Consider the following 15467-nt stretch of genomic DNA (forward strand, 5'->3'; position numbering starts at 1 on the left):
TCCTTATACGAGCATACCCCAATTGCTCCATTCTTTCTTATCAACTCCTTGATAACAAGAACGTCAGAACTCAAGTCTAATAGTACCCAACCAACATGTTAAACGCCTAGCAGCATCGCTTACATGATTCCCTAGGTATCAAATGATAGTACCTGCAAGAACCATTCAATTATGGTTAGCGTACAGTACGGTCCCTTCGACTCATATATCCCGACCGATTCGACAACCATTGGTATATCGAGAGTTGTCAATGAATCGATACTATGTGTCATGTCGTAGTTGCATCGATGGTGTAATCTATGAAACCCCTTTCATAATTACCATCATACTCTGATCAGAGATTTCATACTACATACACATGATTTCACATAGGATATCCATAACCGAAGGGAAGCGGTGAATCCCCGACTACAATGCATCGACTCCTATATGTTTTGACAAAACACCCAACCTTGCCACCTGATGACCCCATGAGAGTGGGTAAACAAGTCAAAGTGTAATGCTAGCACATAGAGTCTCAATGTTGTCCCAGGTCATAAGGATTAATGGTGTACAACCATAAACTAGGACGTTTCCACTCGATAAGTAAGGACCACTTGGAAAGTCCTTTATGGAAGGTTGTTCAGTGCACTCTACAAGGAGCACCTATCTGCATGTTCGGACATCACAATGTCCCCTACCAATGAAACATGGTACTCACATCGCAGATACTAGTCTCGAACTCGAGCGGCCTATATCCTTCTTAGCGACGGCTGAATCGACTAGGAACTGTTTAGAATATACAGTATGCCAAGTATAAGTTTCATGATACTCATCATATGAGCATCTCATATTCTTTCTACTATTTGTATATTCAAGGACTTTATCTATGCAACTAGCATGGGTATATAGATAAACAAGTGCCAAAACAATGATTTCACATATTATTAAAATAAAGACTGTTTATACATAGAGTTTCATTGTAAACACTCGGACAACACTTGGCTCGACGTGCACCTACTCTAACAATAGCAATAATATATTCAAGTTAAATCAATTAAACCAAGACCATTTCGAAAATAAGAAAACTTATTCTCAGGCAGAGGCTTTGTAAAGATGTCTGCTGCTTGTTGATCTGTAGAAACGTATTCCAGACGAATGTCCTTCTTCTGCACATGATCTCTAATGAAATGGTGTCTAATATCTATGTTCTTTGTTATGGAATGAAGTACTGGATTTTGCGTGATTGCTATAGCACTGGTATTGTCACAGAATATGGGTGATTCAGAAGCATGAACTCCATAGTCTTTAAGCTGTTGTTGCATCCACAATATTTGAGAACAGCAGCTTCCAGCAGCGAGTTATTCTGCTTCTGCAGTAGACGTAGCTATGGAAGTCTGCTTTTTACTAAACCAGGAGATCAGCCTATCACCAAGAAATTGACAAAAACCACTTGTGCTTTTTCTGTCTAGTTTACAACCTGCATAATCAGCATCTGAATATCCAATGAGATTAAAAGATGAATCATTAGGATACCATAAACCGACATTTTGAGTGCCCTTCAAATATTTCAGTATGCGTTTAGCAGCAATGTAATGTGACTGCTTAGGGTTAGATTGAAATCTTGCACAAATACAGACAACAAACATAATATCAGGTCTACTGGCAGTAAGATATAACATAGAACCAATAAGACCACGATACTGAGTTACCTCTACTGGAATTCCACTATCGTCCTTATCAAGTTTAGTGTATGAACTCATTGGAGAGTAAGCAGCAGAGCATGCTTCCATGCCAAACTTTTTCAATAGCTCCTTGGTATACTTAGCTTGATTTATGAAAATTCCAGAATCAAGTTGCTTGATCTGCAGTCCTAAGAAGAATGTTAATTCTCCCATCATGCTCATTTCAAACTGATCCTGCATTAACTTAGCAAACTTTGCACATAATTTGGGGTTAGTTGACCCAAAAATAATGTCATCAACATAAATCTGTACTAAATGTGCTTATTCTTAACTAGGTTAAATAGAGTCTTATCTAATGTGCCGATTGTAAAATCATGGTTGACAAGAAATTGTGATAGATTGTCATACCATGCTCTAGGTACCTGTTTTAAACCATACAGGGAGTTGTGTAATTTAAATACATGATGAGGTAATAAATGGTCGATAAAACCTGGAGGTTTTTCAACGTAGACCTCTTCTTACAGTAGACCATTTAAGAATGTGCTTTTCACTTCCATTTGATAAACTTTGATATTTTTGAAAGCAGCAAATGCTAAAAGTATTCTGATCGCTTCAAGCCTTGATACTGGTGCATAGGTTTTATCATAGTCTATTCCTTTTTCTTGTCTGAAACCTTGAGCTACCAGTCTTGCTTTATTTCTGACCACAATGCCTTCTTCATTTAGCTTGTTTCTAAATACCCACCGAGTTCCAATAACGGCTTGATGAGATGGTCTGTGTAGAGGCCCGAAATTTGTACTTGAAAATTTGCGGAAAAATTTAAATAAATAAATTCCCTTTAAATAAATAAAATGCCTCATTCATAAAATAACTAAATAAAAGTTTTGATGTTTAATGTAACAGCAGAATAAAAGTTTTAAATATCGAAATAGCAGCGGAAGTAAATATATGTTTCAAAACAACAACTTAAAATAATTCATCATGATAAAAATGAGTTTGCATAAAATAATAAATACACTGGTAAATGAGGTCCTCGGGTTCCTACTACTGCCAACCCAAGATGGCTCACTGGTCCCCGTCCTCGTAGATAACAAGTAAATATATCATAAAAAATTCATGTCGTGTAAAGATATCATGTCGTAAAGCATAACGTGAAAATATCTTGTCATGAGTAATTATAAATAAGTGCATAACTGAACTGAAAGTCGTAAGTGAAATGTTTGCTCGATAGAGCCCTGTCATGAAATAGCATATAATAATTTTCTGTTGAGAATATGTTCTACGCAAGTGGCCCATAACGTGAAATGAATCGTCTGATCAGACTAAACCACAGTATATTGGGCGGTAGAGATCATCACAGCCCTTGGACTGGATATCTGTACCCATACATGAATATGAACTGAACCGGTCAGTGACCACCGGATGAAGTAATAATCCCATGATAAGCTGCAATCCCATGAACGTGAGGTGGCCACAAGTAATATCGCATATATCTCAAAAATGAACATTTTATATTTTTATGCACGTAATATAATTAAATATCCTGTTTTATTTTACCGAATTGGTTGGATCGTTCCCAGGCTCGCTGCGACCTAATTCTTACATGAAAAATATGCAAATGATTTCTGCTTGAAAATAACTTAGTCATTGAACCCAAAAACGGGGCCAACTAGACCAACAACATGATTAAAATACACCTAAAATGATGAAATAAAGCTCCGAAAATTGTACAAGTCGAAATTTGGTGAATGGAGGCAAAAAACAAGAAATGCTCTTTCGAGAGTCATTTTGGCCTATTGCACCGTAATTTCTCGTACGACCTCTAAACTTAACTGAATCACGAACGGCCAAAAACATGACCTTCCTAACTTGATAAGGTACTGTCCAGTCCAAGGCCATAGGCTAAAAGCCAACCAAGGACTCAAACAAACCTCTGAACCGAAGCACCAAGTTGTTGTCCAAAAATTACAGCAGCAGCTGTTGCGCTTCTTTGCGTCGTTTGCAAGACTAATGGCCATTGGGGCTTGAACCACTGACCAGAGCCTCTTCCCAACATCCTAAGGCATGGCTTGGACCATGGCTAATGGCTACAAGACAACCACAAACCAAGCAATTCCCTAGGACAACCGAAACTGAAGCCGAGACACCAAGAACAAATTTTGTACCATGCGATTGTTTGGATCGCTTGCTATCATGTGTCGTTCCAGCGGCCATATGATCAACCATGGCTCAATCTAGACATCATGGGGTATTGTGTGAACCATGGCTAAGGGCTAAAAATCCAACCAAGATCCACACCATACCTAAAATCGAAAGCTACACATGCAGGAAAAATAAGGGGATCGAAGGGCACTTGTCTTGTTTTATTTAAAAACCGAGGGAACCATGGACCAAGGCTTGAAAGGCTGACTTGGTCACGTCTTAGACATACCAAGGAGAGGTTCTAACCATGGCTACAGCCCCTAGGGGAGCCAAGATCAGAATTTTCACCTTAGAGAATAAACATGCAAATCGAGACACAAATTGACATGCTGGGGAGTTGCTGTCCAAAACCTGATGCAAGGGGGAAAGGGGCTGAAACCAATGGAAAAATCCCTTCCTAACACACCTTATATCATGTCTAAAAGCAGCCTTGAGCCCCTGGAAATCGAGCCAACCTGTAAATCAACAAAAACTGCAAAAACCGTGAGGCATAGGGTGAAGCCGAAAAATTCTGCACTACCTTTTCGAAAATGGTTTGACAATATTTCGGTTTTTTTCCTTTTCAATCATGCACATGAAATGTTTTAAAATATTAATATGACTTGATTGAAGAGTAAAAGAATGATAGAAACATGCTTGAAAATTTGCTTTGAAAAGAAAACAAATCGAACGACGACACGGCGCGGCGGAGACGGAGTGTTCTTCTTTCGTTTCTACTTTTCTTTCTTGTTTTTACCCTAGCCTCTCACGATTTTCTCTCTAGTATTTGCTCTGAATTTCGAAATAATGGATAGGGAGAGAAGGTTAGAAGAAATGAAGGGAAGTCTACAAGATAAATGAAAATTTTAATGGTAAAAATGAATATTGCTATCCTAGTTGTTTGAGAGATAAGGGAAAAGATTTGATTTGATTTCTTTAATGAGGTGACCGAAAATTTCATTCAAAAAAAAGGGGTAGGAAAATTGCTTAATTATTAATTATTGGAGATTAAGTGTGATGGAATTATCTCCCAAGAAAATGGATAAGGAAAGGAATCAAGGAAATGGGTTGTCAAACTTTTTAAATCTTCCAAAGGTGATGGCCGATTTTCATCTTTTAAAATGGGGTGGAATATTGCTTAATTATTGAATTTTAACTCATTAAAGTTTTAAACATTAATTATGTATTTTAGTTAATTAATAAATTAGTTTAGGATAGGCATTATCTTGCATGCATGGGTAAATCTTTAAATTAAATTACCAACATGTTAAATTACAATTTCTTAAATAAAATAAGCCTAGATTAACTTATCTCAATTGGTCATATATTTTAATTTAGGCTTTTAATTAAATTATTGGACGTAAATGAACTTATTTACTACTTATCTCAAGTTAATTAAATAAATCCTTAAACATTCTTTTATTTTAAAATGACTTATTACTTATGTTAAATAAATTCTAGGAATGTTTTCTTAATATTAAATTTTATCTCAATACTCCAACTTCAGTCCGGCCTCGCTTATTTAACTGAAAACATAAAACTAAACTTATGCGATTTAAAATAATTAATCATGAATAACAACTTAAAAAATGCTTTAAATAATAAAGAAATAATTTTTAATTTAAATACTAAAAATTATGCATGGCTTATACGTAGTCTGATTTATCGGGTTCTACAACTCTCCCCCCCTTAAAAGATATTTCGTCCCCAAAATTCGCTTATCTTTGATAAACAAAAAGTTTAGACTCTTAATTCTAGAATCCTAATAATCCACGCTTCCGATGCGCTACTCTGATAAGATAAATATTAAGCTGTCCTTACGTCTCCTCAATCGTAAATAAATTTGTCTACCAAAATCCTCGTTTGTAAATCGCAACTTAAAACAACTTATGGTGACTTAGTTCTATTCAACTATAACCCCCAATTTTGAATTATCCTGCAATTCCTCATACTAGAGATGGATGTCCAAATTTAACGCACCTTACTTTCCTTATAATATACCCAAGATGTTCATTGACCTATTATATTCCAATATTGAAATCTTAACAGCATCCCTTCTTAACTTTATTGACCTAAAGATATGTTAAAGCTTCAAGTCCAAGTATTGGCATTCATGCAGTTCGACTTAGGAGATCTTAGTAAAGCACTTAAAAGTTAAACCTTATCTCAACCCCATAATAATATTAGACTAAGATCCTTGAATCGAATCTTTACCTTACCGCACCAAACTTACATAACCTGACTATTTAGAAGTACATCCCAATATAATGTTGTTGCAAATCTTAAGTTCGAGTAGTCTAAATCCATAAAACCCAAAATATACGATACCGATCTTCCACCTAAATAATAAATTATTCTAGCACCAATTACATGCTTAAACTATTTCCTTTTCAATTAGAATAAAGTTGAGACCTAAGACCCTTGGACTTTCCTTATTGAAGCGAATGTCGCATTCTTACATATCCTTAATGCTTAATTAATACTAACGTATAAAACTTAATAAGTTCTCCTATGATAATGATGGGCTAACTCTAATCAATCAACTTCACTTATAACCCATAAATTCTAGAATCCTCATATCAAGATTTCAGATTTCTTACTCGATAAAAATCTTAATATTCGTTCATTGATAACCTATGATGAACACAACTTGTTTCTTTTGGTTTTTATTTCACCCCAAAATTTTCGTACGAACACCTATTTCATAAACTTAAAATTCAAGCTTACGCGACCCAAATAGTATTAGATAACATAATCTCAACACACATATTCATTTATTCTCAAGTTTCTCAATGACTTTCAAAAATTTCTTAAAACCAGGTGTCTACCTCAAATCTTATATGCGTCTATCAAGTAATCTAACCATCGATCGTACCCAATTTTTTTTTTAAAAAAAAAATTAAATTCCAACAAAGGTATAATTTTAACTATTAAGATCATGATTAAAAATTATGATTCATCAAACTTAAATTCCCAAATATATATATATATATATATATATATATATATATATATATTTTAGCTCCATATCTATTCTTATAACTTAACTAACTGATCAACTTTATCTTAAATTGTTATCACTCTAAATCTTAATTTGTCACAGTATTAATTCACTAGAGCTTAAACTTTCAAGCCAGATGTTGATTCATCCTACAATGCCCTTGGTTACCATTCCTTATAACCTTATAACCCAATTGTTTCAAGGTTCTAGATATCCCTTCAAACCTAAATCATCAAATTTCATATCCTTTAAACCATTCGCTTCTCACTTACTGCTAACCAAGTCCCCAAGTTTCTTAAAAATTGCAAAATTAGTTCTTACTTTCCTCGAATATTATCCGATTCGTCCTTAATCTCGAGAATCCAACAATTACCCATAAGTTGTCGGCTTTCCTAATTTCATTCTATAGGTTTCCCGTAACATAAAGTTCAATGATCTTAAGCTTATTAAACCAAAAATCAAATCTCATAACCTCGAAAATTACTGATTTAACACAATTGTTCCTCCAAAGTTTGAATTTAATTTTCAAAAATTTTAGAATTTGCAATTTGGCCCTTAAAGTTCTCGAAATTTATCATTTTGGCCCTACAACCCTACGAAATTTGCATTTCTGGTCCCCATAAAATTTTCAATTTTAGCCTCATTAAACCTTAAAATTCTCAAAACTCAGAAATAAATCCTTAAAGTTCTCGAAATTTATCATTTTATTTTTGCACTTAGGTCCTCAATTATTAGTTATTACAATTAGGTCCTTAAAATTCTCAATTCATGCAATTCAATCCTTAAATCCAACTGGGTAGAGCATGCATCCGAAATAAATTCTACGTTTTTATACTTCCAAATATAGTTGTAGTACCGAATCATTAATCCTTACATGGAATTCTCAAAAACTAACTAAACTAGCAACCGCGAACCATCAGTAGTTTCTTAGAAAATCTACAAGTCTTAAGAGCATTTATAATCTTCAAGATTAACTTATGATCCAAAAAGTAGAACATCAGTACTACTAGCCACAAAAATCAATATAAACAATCCATTATTTCTTTAAATTTAAGTAAGTACTGCATAATTAAAGTCTTGACACAAAACATTTCATGAAAACATGCTGTTAAAATATTTCATGCTTTAAACGAAATGCGTGAACGTAAAACTTATAGACCGAAGACGTGACTTCGTGAGCTTCTCGAGATCAGTAGTAGTACAACCCTTTACAAGAACATAGGCTCTGATACCAACTGTAGAGGCCCGAAATTCGTACTTGAAAATTTGCGGAAAAATTTTAAATTTTTCCGCAAATTTTCAAGTACAAATTTCGGGCCTCTACAGTCTGGGTACAAGAAACCAAACTTTATTTCTCTTAAATTGATTCAACTCTTCTTGCATAGCTTCGATCCAACTGGGATCCAGAAGAGCTTTTTCAATTTTCTTTGGTTCATCCTGGGAGATAAAGGCAGCTTGCATATATTCATTAATCATTTGCCTTCTGGTTCTTAATGGAGCTGCAGGCTTACCAATAACTAAAGATGAAGGATGGGATTTCCTCCAAACAAAAGGGTTTAAAGAGATTTCTTCGTGGTTTGATGTATTCGAAATAGGCTCAGCTGAAGCAGTAGCAGGTTCTGGAATGTTCACTTCTGGTTCTGGTAAATCTTGTGTCTGAACAATTGGTTCTACTAGAGGAATGTCTGGTTCTAGATTTTGAGCATCTTTAACACTAGGTTTTGCATCATCTTCACTATTCAGTTCTATATGAATCCTGTCTAACATGTTACTTAGATTTGACACGTTAGAAGTTTCAGGGGCACTGCTATCTTCATCAAAGACAACATGAATAGATTATTTAACATTAAGAGTTCTATTGTTGAAAATTCTAAAAGCTTTGCTTACTGCTGAATAACCAAGAAATAGTCCAGCATCTGATTTTGAATCTAATGCAGATAAATAATTTTTACCGTTATTATGAACAAAGCATCTGCAACCAAATACATGAAAATAAGATACGTTAGGCTTACTCCCTTTCCATATCTCACATGGATTCTGATTGCGCCTTTTTTTATCATGGTTCTGTTTTGTGTGTAGCATGCTGTGTTGATTGCTTCTGCCCAGAAGCGCTGAGAGATGTCTGCATCTGCTAGCATTGTTCTAGCAGCTTCTTTAAGAGTTCTGTTTCTCCTCTCAGCCACTCCATTCTGTTGAGGCGTTCTAGCAGCTGAATATTCATGATGAATGCCCTGTTCATCCAAGTATAACTCAAGAATCTTGTTAGTAAACTCAGTTCTCCGATCACTTCTGATTTTAATGACAAAAACTGATTTTTCATTTTGAATCTTTTTTAGAAGCTTGATCAGGAGACTACTAGTTTGATCTTTTCCAGCAAGAAATATTACCTAAGTAAATCTGAAAAAGTCATCAACAACAACAAGTGTATATTTCATTCTCCCTAAGCTCATGATAGGGATTGGACCAAATAGGTCCATATGCAATAATTCCAAACACTTTGAAGTTGATTTACTACCTTTGTTCTTGAAGCTAGATCTCACTTGCTTGCCAAGTTGACATGCAGAACAAACATGATTCTTAATGAAGTTAATATCACGCAAACCATCAACTAAGTTCTGCTTCTTGAGATTATTGATTGACTTGAAATTCAGATGATTCAATCTCTTGGGCCATAGCCTATGTTTATCAATAAGAGAAGCAACTAAACACGTAGGAACATTAATAGGATCTGTGTTCCAAGAAACTTTGTATGTGTTGTCTTCTCTTTTTTCAGTTAATACAGTAGACTCATCAGCATTTTTAACTGTGCATGTGTGCTTTTGAAAAGCAACAGAATAACCATTATCACATAGTTGACTAATGCTAATCAAGTTGTAGCAAAGATTTTCAACTTATAGTACATCATTGATAGTAATGTTACCATGGATAATCTTACCCTTACCCATGGTTTTACCTTTTGAGTTATCCCCAAATGTTATCTTTGGTCCAGTACAACTCATTACTTCTGATAGTAGATTTTTATGTCCAGTCATGTGTCTGGAACATCCACTATCCAGATACCATGTGGAGCTGCTGATTTTGGCTTTCCTCTTCTGTTCCTGCAAACACAAATTTTAGTATCTAGTACCCAATCTATTTGGGTCCAATCCTTATCAGTCCTTTAGGAACCCACATTTGTACAATTCTAGGTGACCTTGTACTTCGGGTATCCAAAGCGGTGTGTGCAACAGAAGTTCTGCTATTTCTAACAGAATGCATCTTAGAATGTTGTTCTTCCCTTCTGTTTTTGTTGTCTGGTATGTATCTCTTCTGAACAGGTCTAGAATTATAGTACTGGTAGTTTTTAACCTTCATAGGGGGTTGTCCTCCTGAGTTAAATCCTCTGCTAGATCCAAAACTCTGGTGAATTCTTCCCTTAGGTTTAATATAACCCAGACCATAATGCTTCCTTCTGTTCGTCTGATCTACAGTCCTTTCAACTCTAACAGTTGGTACTTCAGGTTCATATACCACACTGGATTTAACAAAGTGAATGAATTTCCCTTTGCCTTTATCCAGGTCTGGCTTAGTACTAGTTTCAGAAGTGCTTTCATTATTGCTGAATCCGAGACCACGTCTGTCACCAGATTGCTTCTGCAATTCTTGCATCTTCTCTACGGAAACAGAAGACTTGTTCCATGCATTTATCAAAACAGATAGCTTCTGGTTTTCAGACCTCATTGTTTGGTAATCTGCATTCACTCTTTCATTCTCAGTTTTTAGCTTACTCATCTCAACTTTTAAATCATTGCAGTTGTTCTCTTGCAAACAAGTGAACTTACTGACTTGATTTTTTAAGTCTTGATTTTCAATCTTAACTTCCTCGAATGATTGAGAAAGTCTTGAGTACTCTTCCACCATGTCATACAGTGCTTTAAATAAATCAGTTCGTGTAAATTCATCAGAGTCAAAGTCAAGTACCTCTTCAGATGTCGAGGTTGGTTCAATATCTGCCATGAGACATTTGATCTCTTCTGCATCACTTTCGCTGGAATGACTTTCTGAGTCAGAAGACTCAGAGCTAGAGTCCGCCCATTTAGATTTGCTTTCCTCAGCAATCATTGCTTTGCGGTCTCTTCTGAATTTCTTGTCATTCCTCTTGTATTCCTTTTTCTTCTGGTCATTTTTCTTGGGCTTTGGACAATCAGCAATAAAATGACCGATCTTTCCACAGTTAAAGCATGTCATGTCACCAGGTGGTGAATCCTTCTTGAAGTTCCTGTTAGGGCTTTGGTAGGCTCGGTAATTCTTTTTCATGAATCTGGAGAATTTCTTTACAAAGAGAGACATAGCATCATTGCTGATCTTTTCAGCAGTCTTTTCAGAAGTGTTCTCAATAGTGATAGCAGGTAATGCCTGCGAAACAACTACAACAGCAGTAGCAGTAGAAGTAGTAGCAGCAGTAGCAGCCAAAAGCCTTGATTGGTAGATTTGTTGAGGGCTCTTCTCCGCTTCTCACTTTCAGTTCGAACTCATAGGCTTTTAAGTCAGCGAACAACTCATGTAGCTCCAACTTGTTTAGATCTTTAGAGACTCTCATAGCCATTGTTTTAACGTCTCATTCTCTAGGTAAATCTGTCATCACCTTGAGTGATATTTCTCTATTGCCATACTCTTTCCCAAGACCTGCTAGTTCATTAACTAGGCTGCTGAACCGTTCATCAAACTCATTCAGAGTTTCTACAGCTTTAATTTTGAGATTCTCAAATTTCTGCATTGCTACAGACAGTTTATTCTCCTTCGTTTGCTCATTTCCTTCATAGATTTGGATGAGCTTCTCCCAAATCTCTTTAGCAGTAGAACACATTTTGATTTTGCTGAAAGTATTTTTGTCGAGGGTTTTGTAAAGAATGTCCTTCGCAACATTATCAAGATTGGCTTTCTTCTTATATTCGCCAGTCCATTCAATTCTGTGCTTTTCAACCATTTGAGGCGCTCCCTCAGTAATAGCAACAACGGTGTTAGATTTTAAGATCTTCAAAGGACCATCTGTGATGACATACCACATGTCATCATCTTGGGCTGCAAGATGAGCTTGCATCCGGATCTTCCAATCATCAAAGTCTTTTTTTGAGAACATAGGAGCCTCGCTGAAGTGTGCCATATCTGTTGTAAATAGAGAACAAGAAAAATCTGCTCTGATACCACTTGTTGGGGATCTATATGGAGTTTAGAGGGGGTGAATAAACTCTATTTCTTTGACGGTCGTTTTTGCAAAGGGGTGCTAGAATCCTGTTAGAGATTATAGCAAATCTTGTTCAAGTGTAAAACCAGCAGACCACAATATAGTGCGAAAACGATCTGATGGTTTAAGGGTGTATAATGATAAAACAGTAAGCAGTGGACAATGGTTGTTTATGGAAGTTCGAAGATGAAATCTTCTACGTCTCCCCTTCTTCTGTTTCCAGAAAGTATCACTAAAAGACTTTGGTTTTTAAAGTACAACACTTGTACACACCCACTTCAGTAGGACTTATCCTTTGCCTACTAAACTCTTAGTTTCTCAACACAATAAAAACGATACAACAAGGTTCTGGAAAAGACCCTTTTCCAGTTTACAAAATCTTCTCAAATATGTAATAACGCTATAATGATTGTAGAGAGAGTAAGAAACAGTCAGCACAATATGATCTCAAAAGATCAGATAACTTAAGTGAAGCGTGTGCTGTTTTTCTGTATGTTGAGCTTTAAAGATTATAAGAAAGTCTGAGTGCTCAAATGAACGTTCGTATGTTAGAAAATAAGCTCGTAGTTTTTGGTAACTTGTAAACGTCGTTGATCTCGTGTATTTATAGGAGTCTTGAATCCAACGTCTATAAATAAAAACGGCTTCTTTGACTTCTGATAAAATCAGTTTATTGCCTAAAAGAGTTCCTGCATAAGGCTTCAAAACAATCAGTCTTGTTTTATACCAAAATAGGTAAGACGTATTAAATGAATTTGTTCAGCATTAATGAAGCATTTAATACTCGTACTTGGTAGAGTAACGGTAACATTTAATGTGAGGCCCGGGGCCGAAGAGGGCGGGGGGTGATCGCCGGTGCCATCAGTTGCACGGACAATGAGCGGCTCCTGGCAGGCTTCTAGGTGGAGGGAACATGAATGAACCGACACACACGGGAATGAGAGGGATTCCGAGACTGTTCAATGTAATGGACTGTACAGTTGAAGAGGGCTTAAATGAGGTGCATCTTCTTTTCGGTAGCTCATCACATAAGAACTCCAAAGTTAAGCGTGCTTGACTTGGGTCAATTTTGGGATGGGTGACCTCCTGGGAAGTTTCCTAGGGTGCGTGTGAGTGAGGACATAAGCACGCTGGAAAGATTCGTCTTGGTACAGTTAGGACAGTCGTCAATTTTGGGGCGTTACAGTTGGTATCAGAGCCGACCTCTCTTAGTACGGTGTGGTTCGGGGACGAACCAAGCAGAAGCTGGTGGGCATGTGAAGCCCGGGGCCGAAGAGGGCGGCGGGTGATCGCCGGTGCCATCAGTTGCACGGACAATGAGCGGCTCCTGGCAGGCTTCTAGGTGGAGGGAACATGAATGAACCGACCCACACGAGAATGAGAGGGATTTCGAGACTGTTCAATGTAATGGACTGTATAGTTGAAGAGGGCTTAAAAGATTTGATTTGTACTACTCATATCACGAAGGTGCATCTTCTTTTCGGTAGCTCATCACATAAGAACTTCAAAGTTAAGCGTGCTTGACTTGGGGCAATTTTGGGATGGGTGACCTCCTGGGAAGTTTCCTAGGGTGCGTGTGAGTGAGAACATAAGCACGCTGGAAAGACTCGTCTTGGTACAGTGAGGACAGTCGTCAAATCTGGGGCGTTACATTTAATATAAGATCTATTGGTTCTGATTCAGTAAAAGTCAAGTTCTGCTTTTGTTTCTTTAAGCGGATAAGTACTCAAAGAGTACTGCTTTTGTAAAAGCGATAGGGGAACTACTGGCTTTATAGTAAGTACTGCTTTAAACTATCTTCAGGTTTTTATTCACGCGATCTACTGGTTTTGACTATCATCACCACAATTAAATTAAGTCTATCATGTTTAATCGGTTTCTACGAATGATTATTTCGAGTGTCTTCCGCTTGGTCGATTTAATTCATCGGTATTCAAAATTTCAAGAACCGAGCTATTGTAGCTCAACACTGATCCCCCTAATCGATTCTTTCAAGCTGTTCGGTCATTTTCGAGGGTCTTAAATGGTCTGAAATAAGTGGTTTAAGGGTTGGTCATGTAGGTTCAAGTCATGGTTTAAGTAGGGAAAAGTTTGGTTGAGTTTCAGGTTAATTCGGATTAAAACCGGGACTCCGATCCAAGTTTTAAAACGAATTATAGAAGTTCTTGCATGGGCTCGAGTTTATGCCTAGGAATTGATTATAAATTTTTTTTGTGGTGTTTTAATAAGTTTGGTTGGCTTCGGGTGAGGTCCAGAGGTAAAATGGTCAATTAGGGTTTCCAGGGGCAAAATGGTCATTTTGTACTCGGGTCGAGTTAGCAGTCCTGGCAGCGCCCTGACAACTGAAATTTCATGTTTAAAAATGTACATGTGAATATGAATATGAATTTTTATAAAAATACGTTGTATGGTTGGTTTTAAAAAAATGTACGTATATGCATGATTTTATAAGTGATGAATACAATGACATGTTTTTAAAGAGGGGAGTTGGTTGTGACTAACAAGAACACGAACATGTAAGGCCAAGGCTCAATGGATGGGTAAAACTGCCGCTGATGTCCCCGTCGCCGGGTGTCGCAGTTATACGTTGATGGATCCATCGACTAGAGCTGATAGAAAAGTCACAACTAATGATCTGAATTCAATAAAAACAGATGAACACGTATATGTTGATATGATGAGATATGTTATGAATACGTTTATGCTTTGTCATGTTAAGTTTGAGTTCATGCTTTTCCAGATCATGAAATGTATTTTAATTACAGTACTTTTCACTATTGCATTATATGTATATGTAATTGTTATAACGATTCAGGTGTGTTGAGTTTTTAGATTCAATAGGTGTGATTGATGCAGGTGAGGATGATGAGGTAGAGACTGGGGGCACCGAAGATTGAGTAGGCGGAGCTGGGAGTGCGTACGATAACCCGAGGCCCTTGAATTTTTTCGCACTTTATGTTTATGAGTCAGGAGTGATACATTATGTTTCATACGTTTCGCATCTTTTTATATGTTGATGATTTGACAGGATTTTGAATGTTACATTTGAGCTCTTTTAAAACGGTAGTCTAGGGATTTGAGGATTTTTTAGATTTATTTAACTGCAGTTATTTTTTTTAATGAGCGATGGAATAACTTTCTTATCATGCATGGTTGTTAATTTTTGTTTGCATGCATGGGTATGATTATTTTGGAAAATTAGCTTGCAAAAAAAAAAAATAGTAGTATTTTAGAAATAGAGTTTACATTTTTCTTTTTCTTTTTGTTTGAATGTTGTTTCATCTTGTCCAATGACGGGAGAAATTTTGACACTTGGTTGGTGCATGAAATGATAATAGAAGAAGCATATGTTTGATCTGGTGTGGAAGGCGATGAAGCCTTCCAGTACTGTAGTTTG

This window comes from Primulina tabacum, chromosome 16 (assembly GCF_025594145.1).
Source record: "Primulina tabacum isolate GXHZ01 chromosome 16, ASM2559414v2, whole genome shotgun sequence".
In the NCBI taxonomy this organism is placed as follows: Eukaryota; Viridiplantae; Streptophyta; class Magnoliopsida; order Lamiales; family Gesneriaceae; genus Primulina; species Primulina tabacum.